This window comes from Homalodisca vitripennis, chromosome 5, assembly GCF_021130785.1.
Source record: "Homalodisca vitripennis isolate AUS2020 chromosome 5, UT_GWSS_2.1, whole genome shotgun sequence".
NCBI classification, from domain to species: domain Eukaryota; kingdom Metazoa; phylum Arthropoda; class Insecta; order Hemiptera; family Cicadellidae; genus Homalodisca; species Homalodisca vitripennis.
Genome location: NC_060211.1, coordinates 30,325,958 through 30,347,261, shown reverse-complemented (window position 1 = coordinate 30,347,261; position 21,304 = coordinate 30,325,958).

The window sequence follows — 21,304 nt, the reverse complement described above, 5'->3', positions numbered from 1 at the left end:
GGTTAGCTCTATATAATAGTAAGGATGACTTAAACAATAAGTTCTTTGATTTGTTGTTATGGGCGGTAAACAGCGCAATGCCTATGAAAACTGTTGGGATAACCAACAGAAATAGTAAATCTAACAACAAATGGTACAATGAGGACTTAAGAATATTAAAGGTCCAACTTGACAATGCTTACTATTTATTCTGCAACACTAACTGTAACAGGTCTAAAGAAAATTATATTGCTCTTAAGAGAACGTACAAGGCAGAAATTAAAAAAGCCAAACTTAATCATAATAACAACATAATTGACAGTTCAAACAATAAATCAAAAGCTGCATGGTCTGTCATAAATCAGCTTAGAAATGTTAACAGTAAGCCTCCCAATATTAACGCTAATTTAACGCCTGATGCTCTTAACAATTTTTTCTTACCAGTGTAGAACAAATTTGTAATAGCATACCAACTGATGTAAATAAGCCTAATCATAGTGTTTTTCTTGACAATAGTGAGAACTGTGCAACAGGAAACAATTCAGTAGGGTTATTCACTCTTAGAAGTTTTACAGTAGAAGAAGTCTACCTAGCCATAAACCAACTGAATAATAGCACTTGTCTTGATATATATGGCACCAATGCAGCAATACTGAAGTTATCAGCTAGGTCTATTTGTTAATATTTCCGGCCAGGTAGACCGGAGCTCCGGCACCCACTCGCTCGGCGTAGTTGCCCTTGCGGAGCAGACGGTGGATCCTGCCGACCGGGAACTGTAGACCGGCCCTGGACGAGCGGGACTTTGCCTTTCCCTTCACTTTACCGCCGAAGTACTAACATATCTTTTCAACTTGTGTATTAAGCAGGGTATTTATCCTGACAAACTAAAAGTAAGTAAGGTCATTCCAATACACAAAAGAGGGCCTAGGGATGATTGTGCCAACTATAGGCCAATATCCATTGTTCCGACGCTGTCAAAGGTCTTGGAACGTCTCATTCATGAACAACTTTCCTCCTTCTTGGAATCAAATAAGTTATTGTCCAAGAATCAGTACGGCTTTAGACCTAACCATAGCACTGTTGAAGCTACTCAGGATTTGATCTTGAATTGTTTTGAAGGACTGGAGAACAACCTGAACGTTCTTTTCAGATCATTTGATATGTCCAAGGCCTTTGACACAGTGTCGCATCATATTTTACTGGATAAGATGTATTTTTATTCTATTGACAACAGTGTAGTGCAGTTCTTAAGATCTTATTTGAACAATCGATGGTAATCCGTATTCCTAAATGGCTCTTACTCAAAAACAGTTAAGTGTAAAATAAGGTGTCCCACAAGGGTCCATTTTGGGACCCTTGCTTTTCATACTCTATGTTAATGACCTGCCGTACAACCTAAATGCTCATTCAGTAAAATCATTTCTATTTGCTGACGATTTGGCAGTGTGTGTCCAGGGTAACAATGCAGAAAATGTGGGTTACATAATCGACGCCAAAACTAAAACCATTCATGACTGGACGGTGTAATGCAAATAAGTTAAGCCTTAATGACGGGAAAACTCAGGACCTTGCTTTCAGCCTTAGCAATCGGGGGGAAGTAACCCACTCAAAATTCTTGGGGTTCACAGTCCAGAGCAATCTTAAATGGCATCAGCAAATTGACAGTCTTGCGAACAAAATTTCAAAAGGCATTTTCATGATCAGAGCACTTAAAGGCAGTGTCTCTGTTGGTGTTCTGCTCTGTGTTTACTATGGCCACATACATAGCTACCTCTCTTATGGAACTTCAATCTGGGCAAACCATGGATATGTACAGAAGCTTTTTGTGCTGCAAAAAAAAGCAATCCGTCTGATTTGTGATGCACACTGGCAGGCCCACTGTAAAGAGCTCTTCATTAGGTTAGGTGTCCTTTCATTGCCTTCTATGTATATATTTAGCACACTCTTGTTTGTTAAGAGGAACTTGGCACTTTTGCCTGCAATGTCTGAGGTCCATAACTATGCAACTAGAAACAAAAATAAACTTATAAGTGAACGATGCAAATACTCTGCAACTCAGAAGAGTTTTCTATACCAAGGCATAAAAATGTTTAATGTTTTGCCGGAAGGTATTAAAGAGCTGCCACTCACTAGATTTAGACAAAAACTAAAGAACTTTCTAGTTGCAACCTGCTTATACGATGTAACAGAATTTTACGAAGTTGTTAACTCTTTAAGTTAGGTTAAGTAACCTTTTAAGTTGACTTTGTTATACATGTGAACATGTTTACAACAAATAAATATTTGATTTGATTTGATGTATACTGCACTGCTATTCTTCAGTTCTAAGTTCACAGGACTCGGCGTAGATGGTGTTCGTCGCTGACAGAGGACTTGACGTTCTTCGTCTCTCACTTGTCTGTTTTAACATATAGGCCTATTCTTATTTTGAAAGCCCCTCCAGGCTACGACTCATTGGTCTTTAAAACTGTGAAAATCCCATCTTGGTCTCTAAAGTTGCATTACAGCAAACAAATATTATTAACTAGCAGTTAAAAGGCTCTTTCAAATAATAGTACTGAATTTGTTAAATGTAATCAACTTAACGTCCTTTTTTAACAAAAAATGTATATATTATATATATATATATATATATATATATATATATATATATATATATATATATATATATATATATGTTTTCTTGTTTGTATTTAGTTAGAAAATTTATAAAAAGAGTTTACCAATATTTGGTTTTTTATTTCTACATGAAGAGAATACATATTGATATATATATATATATATATATATATATATATATATATATATATATATATATAATCTGTTCAATTTATGAAGAACAATAAGTACCGGTAAATATTATATACAGAAACGACATTAAAATATCTTGCTGTTTTCTGTAAACATTGTTTTATGACAGAACAACAATATGTTTCATTAATTTAAATAGATTACTATGTTCAGTTTGGTTGCAGTAGTCTTGAAAGCATAGTAACAACCACAACAAAACTTCTTATTTTAACCTTTTCTGGATCACTGTTGATCTCAGAGCTAGTAAATATCTACATTAGAAAATCAAAAGTTTTAGTAAAAATATACTTTTAACCGTACATTTTAGCAAATATTTACCGAACAGTGCTTGGTCAGTGCTGTAATGCAGATATCAAACACAAATTTTACTATAAATTTAAAACCTGTTAAAAACATATCTTAATTGTCTATGGCAAACGAATACCAAGACCTGAGTACATTGCAATGGTCGTAAATATACACTTTTTGGCCTATTTCCTTGATCGTGGTAACAAGGCAACTCAACATTGGCGTAATAAACATCATTCACTCAAATCAGAAGTGCTCATATACACGTAAAGCCTAAGAAATTCCGTGCGAAGGCACGGGTCACTGATAGTACTTATTTTAAAGTCAATAATTTGTATTTCAACTAACTAAATAACATTATATAAACAAATATCTTTAAACGAACAATTCTTTTGTGTGTGTGTGTGTGTGTGTGTGTGTGTGTGTGTGTGTGTGTGTGTGTGTGTGTGTGTGTGTGTGTGTTTACTTATGTTATTTACTATACAGTGCTTATTCAGTACAGTAAAGCAGATACATATATAATTTAGTATACAGGGGGTTTTGGGGGCATAAATTGATCTCGCTTGGTTTCATTTTTAGAAAATGTGGTTTTATCCATGATTTCCAGCAATGAAAAACTGCTACAAACTCAATATTTTTTATATTTCTTTGTTTACATTATTTAGTAAATCACATCTGACTTATCAGGGTATAAAAACATAATAGGGAATAAACAAGTGTACGTGTATACCCTATTTAACTAAACATTTCGTATAGTGACTTTTGGTAAGTAGTATTGTTATCATACTGGCAGCTGTATTGAGAACCAAAGGAGTAATAGCTAACTGGCTAAACTGGCTACTTGTACTCGTCGTCTGCTAAATAAAGAAGACGACAGAAGATTTCGATTTTCAAGTTAATAAAAGCCTTTACGGCATAAGTTCTTACATTATATTGGCCATTACTTTAATTTAGTATAGGAGATTATAGTTCAAAATCCACAGCGTTTTCGTGTTGTCTTTATCAGTTAAAGGTAAGGCTTTTCTTAATTGCATTACATTTAAACAAATAATGTAGGAGTGTTTATTTTGTATTTTTACGCATTAATTTATAGCATTAATTTTATGTTTTACAGTTTGCTATGTCAATCTATTTCAATTTTTCAATTATTACCGGAGTTAATGTCATGATCGTAAGCTACGAACGTGTGATCGATTCCGAACGTTCATAACAAAATTTGGTCTTCAGGTTGTACTGTAGTAAGGTGGTGCCAATGACCTTTTGACATAACAGAGTTGTTGGTTCAAGATCAGCTGTTTGATGCATTCCTGGGCCTCTAGGGGAATGGCGCAGTTGCTTGAATGAAGAACAAAACAAAGAGAATTACACAAGCAGTTTTAACCTTGGCAGTGCTTTGTTGTTTACTTAGTACGTCGATTAGTCATTGCCAAGTAATTGTCGTAAATAGTTCAACCAGTGTTTTCTTTGTGTTACATGTAGGGTAATCTATTTTATTGTTGAACTTTTGCAATATACAAGATTTTTCTTAGGCCTATTTGATTTCAAAATAATATGTTGCCTTTTAATTTTACACAGTTCTTCAATAAGATTAGAGGAGACAGAGAACCTCCACCAACAGGTGAATATATATCTTAATTCAGAATTCCTTATGGCCATTAAGTACATAACTTGTTAATAGGTTGCTATTTTCTTTATAGTATACACTCAATTTTAAAATAGTGTGTCATAAAATATCTACCCAGGTACCTAATAGATTTCCAGATTATGATAATTCTTATGAGACATGGGAATGAATATAAAAAATAATTGTTCTGATCAGGTTCAATTCTAAGTACTGTAGAAAACAAAAGCTTATTATTACATAGAATATGATGCTTGGAAATGATCATTAGTGTCACAACCTGTCAAAGTTCAAAATATGGATAAGGTATGATAATTGGACCCGGTTTTTATTTGATTGCTTCAGGGTAAAGTACGATAAGCGAGCCCGGTGTTTTACATAGCTTATTACAATCATCGATACTTTATATATCGAATAACATAACTATTAAAAATTATTAACATATATAAAATACTAAATTAAAGTCACGTGTTTCAAATAAATAGAAATAGGTAGTTTAAACAGTTACGTAATGTCATAGATGATCAAAAACCATAACTATAAATTAAACAAAAACTTAAGAAAATGACAAGAAAAATGTCATTTAAATAACAAAGAAAACAACAACAAAACAAACATCTTGAAACCAAGAAACATTAAATCATCTTTTAGTGTTATTTTGTATAGTTTTCTAAATTTAACTACTATCTTTATTATATAAAAGAAGTTACTTATAGAACAAATTGTGTTTAGAATATGAAAATGTGTGTACAGTTGGTGTAGATGATGTAGTTTTTGTTCAAATTAACTACTTGGTTGATTATATCAATGGGTATAATGATTAAATATCATTTGATAATTTATATATAATAAACCGAGTCTGCTTATCGTACTGTACTGTTGCTTTGTACAATCATCAATATTTAATACTGACATTTTATATAAGTATTAATACCTGGGGGGGGGGGTGGGGGGGGGGGGGGGTGGGGGGGGGGGGGGGTGGGGGGGGGGGGGGGTGGGGGGGGGGGGGGGTGGGGGGGGGGGGGGGTGGGGGGGGTGCCTAATTTGAAAATGGTACCCATCAGTTAGGTTAAACAGTGAGTTATTAGAAGTTATTATTAGTTATTGGAAGATAAGATCAATATTCATCTGACATTTGCAGCATTCTAATATAAACCATTTTAGTGATATAATTTTATCAAGGAAACAATAACATGCTGACAAACAGACACTCCAGATAGTGAGATAGGACATATTATCTATGGAATTGTTTATTGCAAACCTAATTTAAATTAATTTTCTCCCCGCCTATCTACATTCCATCTTGTGATTGTCAGGAGAGATAGAATTAGGATATGATTCACAAGTTTCCCCAACTAATGTTTAGAAATTCTGGACCTCATTTGCTTCTGAACTTTACTCTGCATTCCTTTCTACATAGTGGAATGTGGTTTAAGCATTTATTGTACTACATATTTCTTGGCTTTGGAGACTTCAATGACAATATTTTGGCTAACTAGTGATAAGACAAGTCAAATACATTTACTTTACTAGGCCAGCCCAAGCTCTGATTACTCAGCTTGAATTTGCCCAAGTCACATAGTTTTAAATTCATTGTATTTGAGTTGATATAAATATTTGTTGCCAACCCAGACCGAGCTCTGATAACTCACCACAAACTCGCCTAACTCACATAGCGCTAAATTCATTCTATTCAAGTTAAAATCAATATTTGTTGCCAGCCCAGCACGAGCTTTGCTGACTCAGCACAAAACTTGCACGATTCCACATAGATCTAAAGTCATTGTGTTTGAGTTGAAATAAAAATTTATTGGCAGTCCACCTGAGACCTGATGAGGTATATGATGTATAATTGCTAATCATGATCTAACACGGCGGTGACACTAGACACCAGATAAACTCAAATCTGCAAAGTATTCTAATGCGAGTTACCGGAGTTATTAAAGTATTTTACTTGTCATATCACTGAGTAAAAACATTTTTAAACAGATTTCAATTAAAAAATTACTTAGCCAGCTGAGTTTTGACCCCATCTTCTTAATTGAATAAAAGATGTGGTACGTATTTTGTACTCAGTGGCAAAGTATCGGTCGAGGCCGCCTTGCCACTGTACTAACAACGCATCAGTGTAGTTCAGCCACTGGTTGTAGATGGGAGATTCTCTGCTGCATTTTTGGTTATAACTAACGCTTTATTGTCATCGGTTTTGTACGCGTTTACTCGGTACAGTTCAACTTCAATAGGAGACCAGTGTAATCTTTGAATGTTTTGTGTTTAATTTTTATTTTATATGGTTAAGTGTGTAGTTCTTTCTGTACATTATTTGTGTTTTTTTTTATGTAAAAATGGATACTGCAATACCAAGTACTTCTGGTCAGAGTACCTTTCACACCAAACAATGAACAAAACTATAACAATGATGGTCCTGTGGACCTCATACAATGAGTTGTTGATTGTTCTTCAGATTCTTCATCTGGTCATTCTGAAAGTGTTATTGAGATCCATCTACTGTTATTGAGATTCCAACTTTGAGTATTACAACGGATATGCAGCCTATCGAATTCGTCAGAACTGGGTCTTTGTTAGTGCAAGTCGCTGGGGTTGGGTTCACCAATAGATCTTTTTCCCACTCCTACTTGAGGATATTTTCCTGGAAAGGATTTGCAAATTTACAAACGCTCACACATTCAAAGATATTTTAAGTAAACCAACCTTGACACCACAATCAAGAATCAATGCATGGAAAGACATCACTCACTGTACCTTAGCTGAAGACAGTTTTAGACATTTTATTCAATCAATCAATCAAAAACTTTATTCGTTAAAAGTACAATGTACAGTATGAATTGTGTCAGAAACAAAATTTAAAAAAAAACGTGTCTAAATTATAACTAAAAGAAATTTGCATGCGGAAGTTTTATATAAGCTCTGTTTTAAATTCGTAAAAAAATACAGTTCGTGAGATAAAATTAAATTAAATAACAATTGTTTGAAAAAAATCTATGTTACATTGAGTCTTCATTAAAGGAATATATTGGTGTCATCACCAGGTAGTCTTTCAATTTATTCCCAAAAATATTAAAATTACATTCCTTTTTTTAAAGATAGAGCTTGGAAGATAAAATCTTGATTCATGCATATGATTTCCCTATTGCACATAGGTATAATAAAAAATCTATCTAATCTCAAGATTATTCCAAAGCAGATTATTTGTTCCATTTCTAGTGTCTTAGCAATTTTCATATTGAGAGACAAGTTCTTGTTCATCATGGGCTGTTTGCATTTAAAACAAATGTTAATGCCCTTGACCCCGGCACTGTAAACACCATGGACAAGATTAGTTCGCCGTAGGTTACCTCAGTGACAAAATTGAAATTTTTGAGGGTATTTACTGGCCTCAAAAAGAGTTATCTCTTGGTGAGGATATGGTACTATGGAGAGGACGATTGCATTTTCTGCCAATACATAAATGGTAAAAGACGCAAGTTTGGTTGCCAAATTATACACATTGACAGAACATCAGGATTTATTCTAAGATTTCTCATGTACACAGACAAATCAGATACTACCATAGGTATAGCAGGGCATACAGAGAAGGTTGTCCTACACCTTTTGAAGTATTATTTTGGGTAAGGCCATTTAGTGCATATGGACAATTATTGTAGCAGCTACACCCTTGCTTCTAAATTATTAGCTGAGAAAAATATATTGCAGAGGGACATTACGTGTTAGTCAAATGTTTATACCTAAAGAAACTAATCAAAGAAGTAACTAATCAATCCCCGAAGGCGGACAAGAAGATCGCACACTCTATGCAAGTGTGGTGTTGGTGGGAAAAAGAAAGACCATTTATACATTTCCACTGAACAAGAAAATAACACGGATTTTGTGGACAAAGGAGGTCGTACTAAGCCTAAACCTCTCCCTATAGTGAAATGTAAAGCTCATATGAGTGGTGTTGATCGTGCCTTTCAAATTATAACATACCAACCATTTGAAAGAAATACCCTCAGATTGAACAAAGAATTCTTTCCTCGCACAATACAAATGATGTTGATGAATGCACACATCAACTGCATAAAGGGACACTGTATGATTTTCTATTCGAAGACTTTGACCTTCTCCCCCAAAGTAGTTGAATCTCCAGTTCAAAAAAGAGTGAGGAAAGAAGCTCACAAGGAAAACTTCAAGACAGGAGGCAAACGTCAACCATACCAAGGGAAAGAAGTGCAGGCAGTGCACAAAAAATGGAAAACCAAATGTCAAAACTGATTTTCATTGTGAAATATGCCCAGAAAAGCCTGGCTTGTGCATAGGCCAGTGCTTTGAAGTTAACCATGACTCTAGTAAGACAGAATGGGTAGTGGTAAGTCCGGCCCCAATAGGGGCTGAACTTGTAATAATCAATATTCATAGCAAAACAAACGGAAACATCATTATTGGACAATCATTATATACTTTATACGAAATAAGAAGTGAGATCAGCAGCAAAGCACTCGTAAAACAACTTTCAGCATTATGGGCACAGCTCAATTTGTGACTGGCCCCAGTATGACCCAGAACTTATGAGGTCGCTGATTCAGGAAACTCGGTCGGAAACGTCATTTAGACCTTCAATCCTGTTTCTCCACCGAACAAGGTAAGTTTTTTCAACATAACAAGTTTTTAGCATTCGGTAACCCTAATTTAAAATGTACTGTACCATGCCCTAAGCACTTATAGGTTAGGAGCCGGGAGCCAATTATTTCCTCCATACTGTGCACCACCAAACTTTAATCCTCAATCAATTAATTAATACGTAAACAACTGATAAAAGCGACAAGTCACCTGAAAGTTAAATGGAAAAAAAAACAGCTTATCAGAGCATCTGGCTGCTGGTAGGCCGCTAGGAGCGTTAGTGTCGCACTGGCTCTGCGTAAGTGATGTATTAATAGCTATGAACTAGTTTTACTATTTTAAACTAAAAAGTCGTTAGAATCTTGAAAATGTAATAATTGTATACATATATTCGTGCACCATGGTTCAAAACAAGCTACCCGTAAATTCACTATCACCTACGTAAAACTGATTGGAGACAACTTCTGAAATGTTATGATGTTTTGTGGTGATATGTTATCTGAACATTTAAGAAGGAAAGTCCAACCTGTTTAGTAAAGTAGATCAAAACATTCTACGGACAGGAGCGCGTCTAAAACAATGTACGGATGAATAAATTTCACAAAATAAATTACTTTCACAATATTTCTTAAAATCATGAGTTTTAAACTTAAACTTTAAATATTTATGTATCTTTTAAGAATAAACTACGAGAATGGCGCACCTAGCAGATGAAGCGTGAATGAGTTAGGCAGCCATGTAGCGCAAAACGCGCAGTTTACATAGCTGGCTAAACGTAGATCTAACATCGATATGGATATGTGTAAAATGAGGACGAAAAGAAAAAAGTTTACATAAGATCAATTTGTAAATATGCAAAAGAATTGATCAATATTACCTCGCGATATTGTATAACTTTGAAATATAAAATAGATTACACACAGAATGATGAGTGTTTCTAATTTGTTGATTGTCCTAATGTGGAATGTTCCTCTATGTGTACATTTTAAAAATAAAAAATGATATATTCTGGAATACTCTATGGGAGTCCTCAGCGAAGGGCATGTGGGAGCAGCTGTCCCCGCCCTGTAGAAGGTGAAAAGGGAAATTATATTATTGTAGGAGTAAGACTTGTAGTTAGAGTAAGAGTCATTCTGCAAGCGAATGATTCTAAGAAATAATGGGCGCTGCTATAATTTTTCCTACTTTAGTTTTCTAAAGAGTTTGGTTTTATTCACCTTTTTCGGTCTAAAATGTTACAAATTCTTATGACGGCATACTATGGAATAATCTACCCACACCTATCTTACGGATAATTAGGGGGGGGGGGGGGGTGCGTAAACTCAAATTTCTCAAGAATCTTCATTCAAAAAGAAAAAAAAGCGATCCAAACGGTTGCCAAATTCCACAGTAGAGAGTCGTGTGTGGCAGACTTTTAAACACATAAAACTGGCGACATTACCCTGCCTCTATATTTTAGAGACTTATCTTTTTTAATCTAAAAATCTAAATGTAATGCCATAAGAGGTAGTGACATAGCCTACACTCTTATATAACTAGAGGCAGGAACAAATACCGTATTGGAGCACACAGAACGGTACTGTTTGAACAAACGCCTTCCCAAACAGGAGTTCACTTTCTCAAATTCGTAAAAAATGCCCAATGCCGAAGGCATTTAAAGCTCGTCTGAAATGAACTTTAGTCGCAAACGCTTTGTAAAACACGATGAGTTTATGGCATTTAATTGGGAGATCCTCGATTGGCAGACTGAGGAAATGTTAGCTTTCAGCATTTGACGATTCCGATACATTTTTCGTCAAAATATTTTAGTGAATAAAACGATTATTACAGTAATTTATATAACTGTAGAATCGGTCGTGTATACTAGCCTGCATGAAAAAGTCGGTCACCATTGAAAACACTAAACTGAGCGCCCCCGATATACAAGGAAAAAAGGCTAACTGAACCATTGACATTTCACTTTCCCTCGCGATTTGAATGTGAAAATTATGACGTAATATTTATTAAATAGTTTAAAATTTATTACATTTTCTTAATACTTGTGCCACCAAATAAGCTAAAAACGTATATTGAACAAGTTCTTTAATCTTTAATATTTTGAAATAATATTGGTGAAGACATCAGAAAGTAGCAAGTGAGGACTATTTTTAATGTTTGGTTAGGCAAGATTTGTAAACAAGAAGGTTTTGTAAAAAAGAGAAGAAAACATTGTTTCTAATTTAAAATGTTTGCAAAAGACGCGTATTTTACGCTTTAGAAACCAAACCGTTCAAAGTGATAATGTTTATTAGAAATAGTGACGGGCGCACCGGTATGGTATTACTACAGACACGTAATCTGATACTACATTCCTACTATCTATCTACTTAGGTATTAATTAAAACTACATTAATTAATTACAAAACTATTTTGTCTTTGGGCTTAAATTTAAATAATCAGGTAGTCAAAACCGACAAAACATATAATGTTGATTTGGTTTATTGGCTATTCGTTATCGAAGCAATAACCCTAGAGACTGGATAAATTTAATTTCTGTCTGTCTGCTCGTACGTTATTTAGAGAACAAATTGGCCTACAGACTTTACATTTTTAATATTTCATTTCTTTATTAGCAAAATCGAGTTCGGCAATAGTACATGTCACACCATGGGATGTGGCTGAGCGTTAACGAACATTTTTATATTGTTCTTACGAGTAACTATGGTGGCAACGAAAAAACAGAGTTAAACAAATTTGCAAATAAATTCAGTACACGTGAAGGAAACAAGATTTTTCCGGACATTTGCCATCGTTCAGTGATACAAAATAATCAGTAACACCACGTTTCGAGATCTGCAATCTGATCTCTTCCTCAGGTAAATGACTAACCTAACTCAGGTAAGTGTCTAGACAAACTATTTTAATCTAGTTTGTAATTACGTATTAGATTAGTCATTTACCTGAAGAAGAGATCAGATTGCAGATCTCGAAACGAAGTGTTACTGATATTTTGTATCACTGAACGATGGCAAGTGTGCGGAAAAAATCATGTTTCCTTCACAATCCTTCCATCGTCAAAAACAAAATTTCAAACAAAGAATCAGTTCTTGACTTTTGGTATTTTAACACGTGACATAGCAGTGCATGTAATAAGGTTATTTTGTGGGTTTTGTCTGCAAGACTTTCGTCGTGTCCTTAAATACTTCGATGTATCGGTTTATGTATATTTATTATTTATTTATATTTATATTTTGATGGTGGTGCATGCCCCTTCATGGAATTTGGCTGAGCTTTAGTAAAGCCTATCACTCAGTGCGATATCTCAAGAATGAATCGAGCTGTAAACGTGACATTTGTATATTTTGCTTAGCTATCACTAATGGTTCTGGGGAAATTCCCCTTCTGTCTGTCTGTCTGTCTGTCTGTCTATCCGACAGTGTGTCTGGATTCCGCTGGGTATCTCTGAGAACGAATTAAGTTGTGGACTTGAAATATTAGTTGTGTAATTAGTATTAGTGTGTAATTATTTCTACATATAAATCGTTGTGTTTATGATGAACAATGCTCTCTATGGTTTTTACCTAGCTTAACAATCCACACTGGTGGCGTCATATGAATTTTTATACAAAACCAATGAATTTTAAAAATATGATAATATCTAGCAGTTTTACAGTACAGAAATCAATAATACTGTAATAGCTACAGTGCTGTTTGTTTTTCTATAATGTTATTTCCAATATTAGGTCAGTATAATATACATAACCTAATCGGGCAACAACATTAGTAGACTATCAATAACGTTTCGTCAGTGTATATAAATACATTTTATTATAACATTGATTGTATTCAGCTATGGTAAGGCTGAGTAAAAAAAGGTTTTTGGACTTGCGGTCACAGCTAGACTTATCTATACTGTATTAGGTGGAGCTTTAAGTGAAAAATAAGTATATTCTTGTTGAAATATATGATTTTAAAGAGGTGTTTATTTGAAAAATAAACGTTGGTTGCATATTTTGCAATTAAATAACTAAAATTAAGAATATAACCCATAGATCGGCGTTAGATAATGTAAAATTATACAAAATTAACGAAGACAATGTTGAATCTGTTACGTCGAGTGAAAAGTTCAGGGAAAGCATAATAATGGTTTTGGTCGTTTTATCCATACAATTTTTATTGTTTTACTTTTATGTGTCTTCTGGGACAGTGAATTTCAAATAGACATAATCTATACATCATTTTTCAAATGAAAGAGGATAAAAATTATGTAAGTAAAAGGTAAAAGTGAACAGAATCAAAAATACAGATTTTGGAAAATTATCTTTGTATGTAGGCTATTGTGTAAAAAGCGTATTACTTTATAACATATACAGAGGGTTCACAAAAGGATGTTATAAACTTCTGTGGTTGGTAGTACTCATAATTTCAAACAAAATATATCATACTAGCTGTTTCCCGCGGCTTCGCACGCGTCTCTTAAGCTTTGCCCGTATATTTCTTTGCCTTCAAATAGTGTTTGGATATTTTAATATACGTAACTACTGTGTTGTAATTGCAGTTTATAATGTGCAGGCGCTTTGATAACTTTTATATCTTGCAGTACAGCCTGGTGGTTAGTTACATCAATGGGCATTGCGTATAAACCTTCTACATAGAAAAATACAAATTTTCATAGTGATCGGTCCAATAGTTTCTGAGTCTATAAAGGACAAACACACAAACATTCATTTTTTATATATTATGATTGCAGAAACAGTTTAAACAAAATTTGTCGTTTCTCTTAAGCTTACTCTATGCTTTAAAACTATAAGTGTAAAGAAATTTTATATATAAATATATTTTTTTGTCGCATTATATATGTTTACAAAGAACAGCTGATTAAAAATTTGAAAAGACTCTTTCACTTAATAACATATGTTTGCTGCAATGCATTTCTTACGGGTATTTCTGTAACCAGTGGGGCGGAATCCTGAATCGGGAAAGGGATAAAAAGTATCCTATAACCTTCTACAGATCAAGACGAACAAATTAAAAAAAAAATTAGGCGAATCCGTCCAGCCGTTTGTGAGTGATGCTGTTACACACGAACAGTTTCATTTTTTATATATATAGATAACTAGGCCTATAGGTCGAAAAATGTCTCGTTTATCCGCTTGCCTCCATTTTGTATTTTTTATTAAAAATTAATATTTCTAGAAACTAGTAAAGTTACAGCTATCAAACTTCGTACAAAGGTAAGAGAAAAATAAAAAAAATGGTGTGATTTTCTTTAATATTAACAAAATGGCCGTCCGTTAAAAATTGTTTAAGTTAAATAATAAAAAACCAGTACAGTTATAAAAATGCACAAGATAATAAGTATTTAGTAATTTTTATACCAACTCCAACAGTACCTTTAATGCAACGAAATCTGTCAACGCATAAGCGAGCACGAACACTTAATGTGTATGCGAAAGGTATCAGCTGTTTTGCATCAGTTATAAAAAGTTACAAAATGTTAAATATTTTTGGACGTGACAACGTCTTAAATTAGGTTGCGGCTCGGAGTCACTCAATGAAAAAGTGTAACGCCCGGTAACGTTACGATGCCCGTCCAGTGGGTCCCGCCGCACGGGATAAAGCAGATAACTATGTTTATTCGTGAAAATGTGGAGTGCTTAGATTCGTCATTTACAACAACTACAACAATAAAGGTAAATAATTGTACACTGATATTTCATTATCGTAAACTATGATTGATTGATTAATTGTTAGATTGACACAAAAGTTGAGAAACTGAGTTTATAGGTTATGTCATACTATTGACAAATGTTGATAGTGTTAAGTAAATTATTAGTTTAAATCACTCTGCAATCAATCGTAATTCAGTCGATTGAGAAGAAACAGCGCGTATTGCTAGTCAAACATTTAAAATAACAAATTATAACCTCTAACCTGGTCATAACAGTGCGACCAAACAACGAACTAAAACCGACCAATCACCACGCGCGGAGTTAGAATTTAACTGTGTTTAGCAAGAATTTCAAATTCCAATTTTAGTAAATGTTTTATTCAACTTTACCATTTACAATAACAAATTTTAATTAATTTCAAATTATGTACAATGTTTTAGTAAACAAAATATATTTCTATAGTTAAAATTTGTGCAATTCTTATTTTCATTCAATTCCTTGTTCCTATTGTGCAATTTAATAATATTCATATCAATAAATATTCTACCGAGAAAAAGACGTTGTCACGTAAAATCTTTCGCCCGTAAAACCGACTTTACAGGCAACCATAATTTTTTTAATATTTGTTACAATTTCAAGGGCATTTTTCTCAACGAAATCCGTCACTCCGTTATAGGTACGATTTGAGTAAGAGCTGTCCGTTTTGTAAGGAGGCGGAGTTAATTTTGTTGACACACACAACTCTTATTTATTTTGTAGAGGAATTTCTCCTATAAAATAAATAAATCCTCAGCTGCATTAATTTTTGCAGAGATCGAAATAGGATTGATCGAAAGGGTTAATAGTAGTACCAAACGATAAATTTGCTCTCAGATCAAATTAATCTATTAAACATTTACATATGAAAAATAGTTATATTACTATTAGAGACAAATAGAATAAGAGTTGCAACTTTCAGCCTAATCTGAACGTTGGGTACCAAAAACAAATCGAAACCGTACTTTAGGTGCACCATAAGATTTTCACTGAGAGATTTTAATCTTTGTCATTAAAATATAAGATACACAGATTTAGAACGACAATGAATAAAACTGTTATTCTAATCATATTTTTGTGGCAAAAATGCCAACCTATTCCACAAAGTCACAAACTGAATGTTTACGAGAGCCGAATGGACACTTTGGGGCTGGACGACGTGGCATTCAAACCAATCTAGATATTGCAGTTCTTTAGTAATGAATGATAACAGCAGGAGTGGTGAAATTCGCCGTGTAGTAGAATAAGGTATGGCCCTATTTCTGCAATATTAAGGAACTGTAAACATGGATGTTTACAGTGTGATTGTCACTTTCCATGGCCTGCGGTACAAATGGGGATTAGTTAGTGTAGTAACTTACTGAAGCCAAAGCCAATGGAGAGATATTATTTAAAGCATATGATTAGCTAAAGTTGATTAAAACCTGTATATGGTTAGTTAACGTTGATTAAAGCCTGTATATGGTTAGCTAACGTTAATTAGACCCCTGTAGGCTATATGGTTAGCTAACGTTGATTAAAGCCTGTATATGGTTAGCTAACGTTGATTAAAGCTTGTATATGGTTAGCTAACGTTGATTAAAGCCTGTATATGGTTAGTTAAAGAGCCTGTATTTATGGTTAGTTAACGTTGATTAAAGCCTGTATATGGTTAGCTAACGTTGATTAAAGTCTGTATATGGTTAGCTAACGTTGATTAAAGCCTGTATATGGTTATAGTTGATTAAAGTCTGTATATGGTTAGCTAACGTTGATTAAAGCCTGTATATGGTTAGCTAACGTTGATTAAAGCTTGTATATGGTTAGCTAACGTTGATTAAAGCCTGTATATGGTTAGTTAAGGAGCCTTTATTTATGGTTAGTTAACGTTGATTAAAACCTGTATATGGTTAGTTAACATTGATTAAAGCCTGTATATGGTTAGCTAAAATTGATTTAAAGCCTGTATTTATGGTTAGTTAACGTTGATTAAAGCCTGTATATGGTTAGTTAACATTGATTAAAGCCTGTATATGGTTAGCTAACGTTGATTAAAGCCTGTATATGGTTAGCTAACGTTGATTAAAGCCTGTATATGGTTAGCTAACGTTAATTAAAGCCTGTATATGGTTAGCTAACGTTGATTAAAGCCTGTATATGGTTAGCTAACGTTGATTAAAGCCTGTATATGGTTAGCTAACGTTGATTAAAGCCTGTATATGGTTAGCTAACGTTGATTAAAGCCTGTATATGGTTAGCTAACGTTGATTAAAGCCTGTATATGGTTAGCTAACGTTGATTAAAGCCTGTATATGGTTAGCTAACGTTGATTAAAGCCTGTATATGGGTAGCTAACGTTGATTAAAGCCTGTATATGGTTAGCTAACGTTGATTAAAGCCTGCATATGGTTAGCTAACGTTGATTAAAGCCTGTATATGGTTAGCTAACGTTGATTAAAGCCTGTATATGGTTAGCTAACGTCAAATAAAGCCTGTATATGGTTAGCTAACTTTGATTAAATTCTGTATATGGTTACCTAACGTTGATTAAAGCCTGTATATGGTTAGCTAACGTTGATTAAAGCCTGTATATGGTTAGCTAACGTTGATTAAAGTCTGTATATGGTTAGCTAACGTTGATTAAAGCCTGTATATGGTTATCTAACGTTGATTAAAGCCTGTATATGGTTAGCTAACGTTGATTAAAGCCTGTATATGGTTAGCTAACGTCAAATAAAGCCTGTATATGGTTAGCTAACGTTGATTAAAGCCTGTATATGGTTAGCTAACGTTGATTAAAGCCTGTATATGGTTAGCTAACGTTGATTAAAGCCTGTATATGGTTAGCTAACGTTGATTAAAGCCTGTATATGGTTAGCTAACGTTGATTAAAGCCTGTATATGGTTAGCTAACGTTGATTAAAGCCTGTATATGGCTAGCTAACGTTGGTTATGGTTAGTTAACGTTGATTAAAGCCTGTATATGGTTAGTTAACTTTGATTAAAGCCTGTATATGGTTAGCTAACATTGAATTAAAGCCTGTATATGGTTAGCTAACGTTGATTAAAGCCTGTATATGGTTAGTTAACGTTGAATAAAGCCTGTATATGGTTAGCTAACGTTGATTAAAGCCTGTATATGGTTAGCTAACGTCGTTGAATAAAGCCTGTACATGGTTAGCTAACGTTGATTAAAGCCTGTACATGGTTAGCTAACGTTGATTAAAGCCTGTATATGGTTAGCTAACGTTGATTAAAGTCTGTATATGGTTAGCTAACGTTAATTAGAGCCTGTATATGGTTAGCTAACGTCGTTGAATAAAGCCTGTACATGGTTAGCTAACTTTGCTTAAATTCTGAATATGGTTAGCTAACGGTGAATAAAGTCTGTAAATGTTAGCTGACGTTGATTATATATATATATATATATATATATATATATATATATATATATATATATATATATATCTGATGGGTGGTTTTAAGTGTCAAGATTAAAAAATATGATCTGAGAAAACAATCGTCACGTTTTCTAATCCTTTTTTATGCCCTTCCTTTTTTCGTTTTCTCCACGAAATTTAACGAGGCTACTGGTCGAACTTTTTCTTAAGAGAATGTCCTCTATTGATTTAAAAAAAGGCTGGTTGTACTCCTTACTGACGATTGAAAATGTCTAAAGGATTAAGCAGATTTCTATCTTTAGTTTAGTTAATTTTTTATACGTTAACTTTGTTTTAGGATTTGACACCTGAAGAAGAGACCGGTAATCAGTTCTAGAAAAGTCTTGAATATAAATGTTACAGCTTCATAAGGTTTTTGTTTGTTGTGTTTTATGACGTTTAAATTTAATTTAGTTACTAATTTACTTACTTAACCCTTTGAACGCTAACGTCTGATTGAACGGACCTTCGAAGTTTAGTCGAAAACGCCATTGATCAGCCGTTTGGAAAAAAATATTTTTAAAGTTATGTACTAACTTGTTTGTTTAAACTGTTTTGGACTAATTTTGAAGTAAATAAGACTATCTTTAATCAATTTTAAAGTTGATAGTACTAATGACCTTGACACAGTTGTTTGTTTTTGTGGTTGCTATGTGACAGTGTTACTCATTGTTGTTTGTCTTTTTTGCTAAAAATTTTTGAAATTGTTCTGTGTGCAGACCAAGTACAGGCCAAGGTGAAGAAAGAAAAACAAAACAAGATATTTTAGTAAAAAGGTGTCCACCCGTTGTGTCTTCCTAAACACACATGTTAGAACTGACATGAACAAATTTGTATACTGGGTGTTCAGTAAAAGCATTCCAATACTTTTGGATTTTGTTCTACGTATAACAATGGGGGGGGGGGGATTAAAAAAACACATACAGATAGATAGACGGAAAATTAAAGGTTTTAGGGCATACTTTCATATGAACTTTGCCCCTCATTTTTCATGTGTGGAACAAAATCCCATAGTACTGGAACACTTTTACTTAACACTCTGTATATATACAGGTTTTCCCAAAAAATAGTGTTAAGCAAAACCCCAGAGATAGAGCACTCCTAAAGGTACTTAAATAACATAAAACATGATATCCGATTTTTTGTTTTGTTTTCTAGTTATTATTCTTTTGTGCTTTTTTTAAAATAAATTCTTGACTGTTGTAACGTTATTGGCTATAGACACGTAACATTTTAGGATAATATCTTGATTTTTTTCAAAATACCTGATTGATAAATGTATCTGACGGATATAAATTTGTCACCCATACTAACACCTATCCATGGTGTTTTGAAAAATCATTGAATTTTAGAAAACGTAAAATCTGCAACGATTTTAAAATCTTTGAAACCAAATTAAAAATTAAAATCTTATTATTTTTTATCAGTCATAATTAAAAAAAAAAACATGTATCTACATTTTCTCAGCTATTTACTCTAAAAATATGGCAGTGTTATCCTAATCACATCATACCTCAAATTCTATTCAAAACGCATAGAGTCAAAACTTCAGTTTTATTGGAATATTAGAAAATCAGTCGAAACATGATAAATCTAGTTTACTATTGTTTTTATTAATATGTTTTGGTTTTCAAATACAAGTATTAGTTCTGTGTGACAACACAGTACAGTAAATGTGTAAATTAATTAAATTATACAATTACAGTTTTCGTTTAAACAATACTATGACTAACGTTACAAAAACCTGGTGTTATAATCAATACAGTACTACAAATGGTTGGAATATATGTGCTCATAAAACTCTTTAGTTTTTGCAAGTGGATTGACACTACTTTTTAGTACACCCTGTATATATATTTGTAAATACTTTTTATATATATATTTTACTTTTTGAAGAAAAACTATAATATATACTTATGATAGTGAGAAAATGCTCTCATTTGAATACTATGTAAGTATTTACAAACTTATATTCTGCTAGAAAAGCAATTCTAGTTATATTACATTTTTGTCAACAATGACTAAACATAGTTTAATTGTAATGATTTTTCAAATTTAATTTCTGATGTTTCTATGAGGAGTCTTAAATGTAATATATGTATAAAATAAAAATATTACCGATAAATAAACATATTTTTCGTTCAAGTATTTTGTTCTGAAGTGCATTTATGTGTAAAAAAATGTTTTGGTTAAGCATTAGAACGTAATAAACAAATGTGTTCTATACGAAATGCTAAACATATTAACACTATTCGATAGCGCATATAATCTGCTACAAAATAATCAAAAACATTCAATTAAGATAAAAACTAAGGATAATACAGAGCAAAGCTTAATAGGTTGCAAAAACATCGAAACAGGGTTGGCAATTTTGACTAGTACAGTTGGTCCAGGCGCTGCTAGTGGAGACGGTCGGGCGGCAGCCTTAGGCGTTAGCATCCAAAGGGTTAACCACCACATAACAGACTTATGCAAAATTGAGAGCAACTTAGAGGTTTGGACAAGTATTAAACTTCAAGCATTTACATCTTTTTGTGGTTTCGGTAGTTTTTACGAAAGGTTTAATCAAGGTCGGTTTTTTTATTATTTGCGTTTCACTGCACTACTTTTATCAATAACAATCTGATATACTCAACTATGTAGCTACTAAATAATCGCATGCGTTTTAGCTTAAATATAATAATAAAAACTTACTATTGCATTAGTTCTTAAACCACACGAAAAAAACTAATCTTACAAACTAAAACATTCACCTGATTACTCTAGTTACCGTCTATAAAATTATTCCACATTGCATACTTACAAACTAAAACGTTTACTTGATTGTAAGAAACTATTACTGTTGATATTTTTACTCCGTGCTATTCTTGTGGAATAAACCT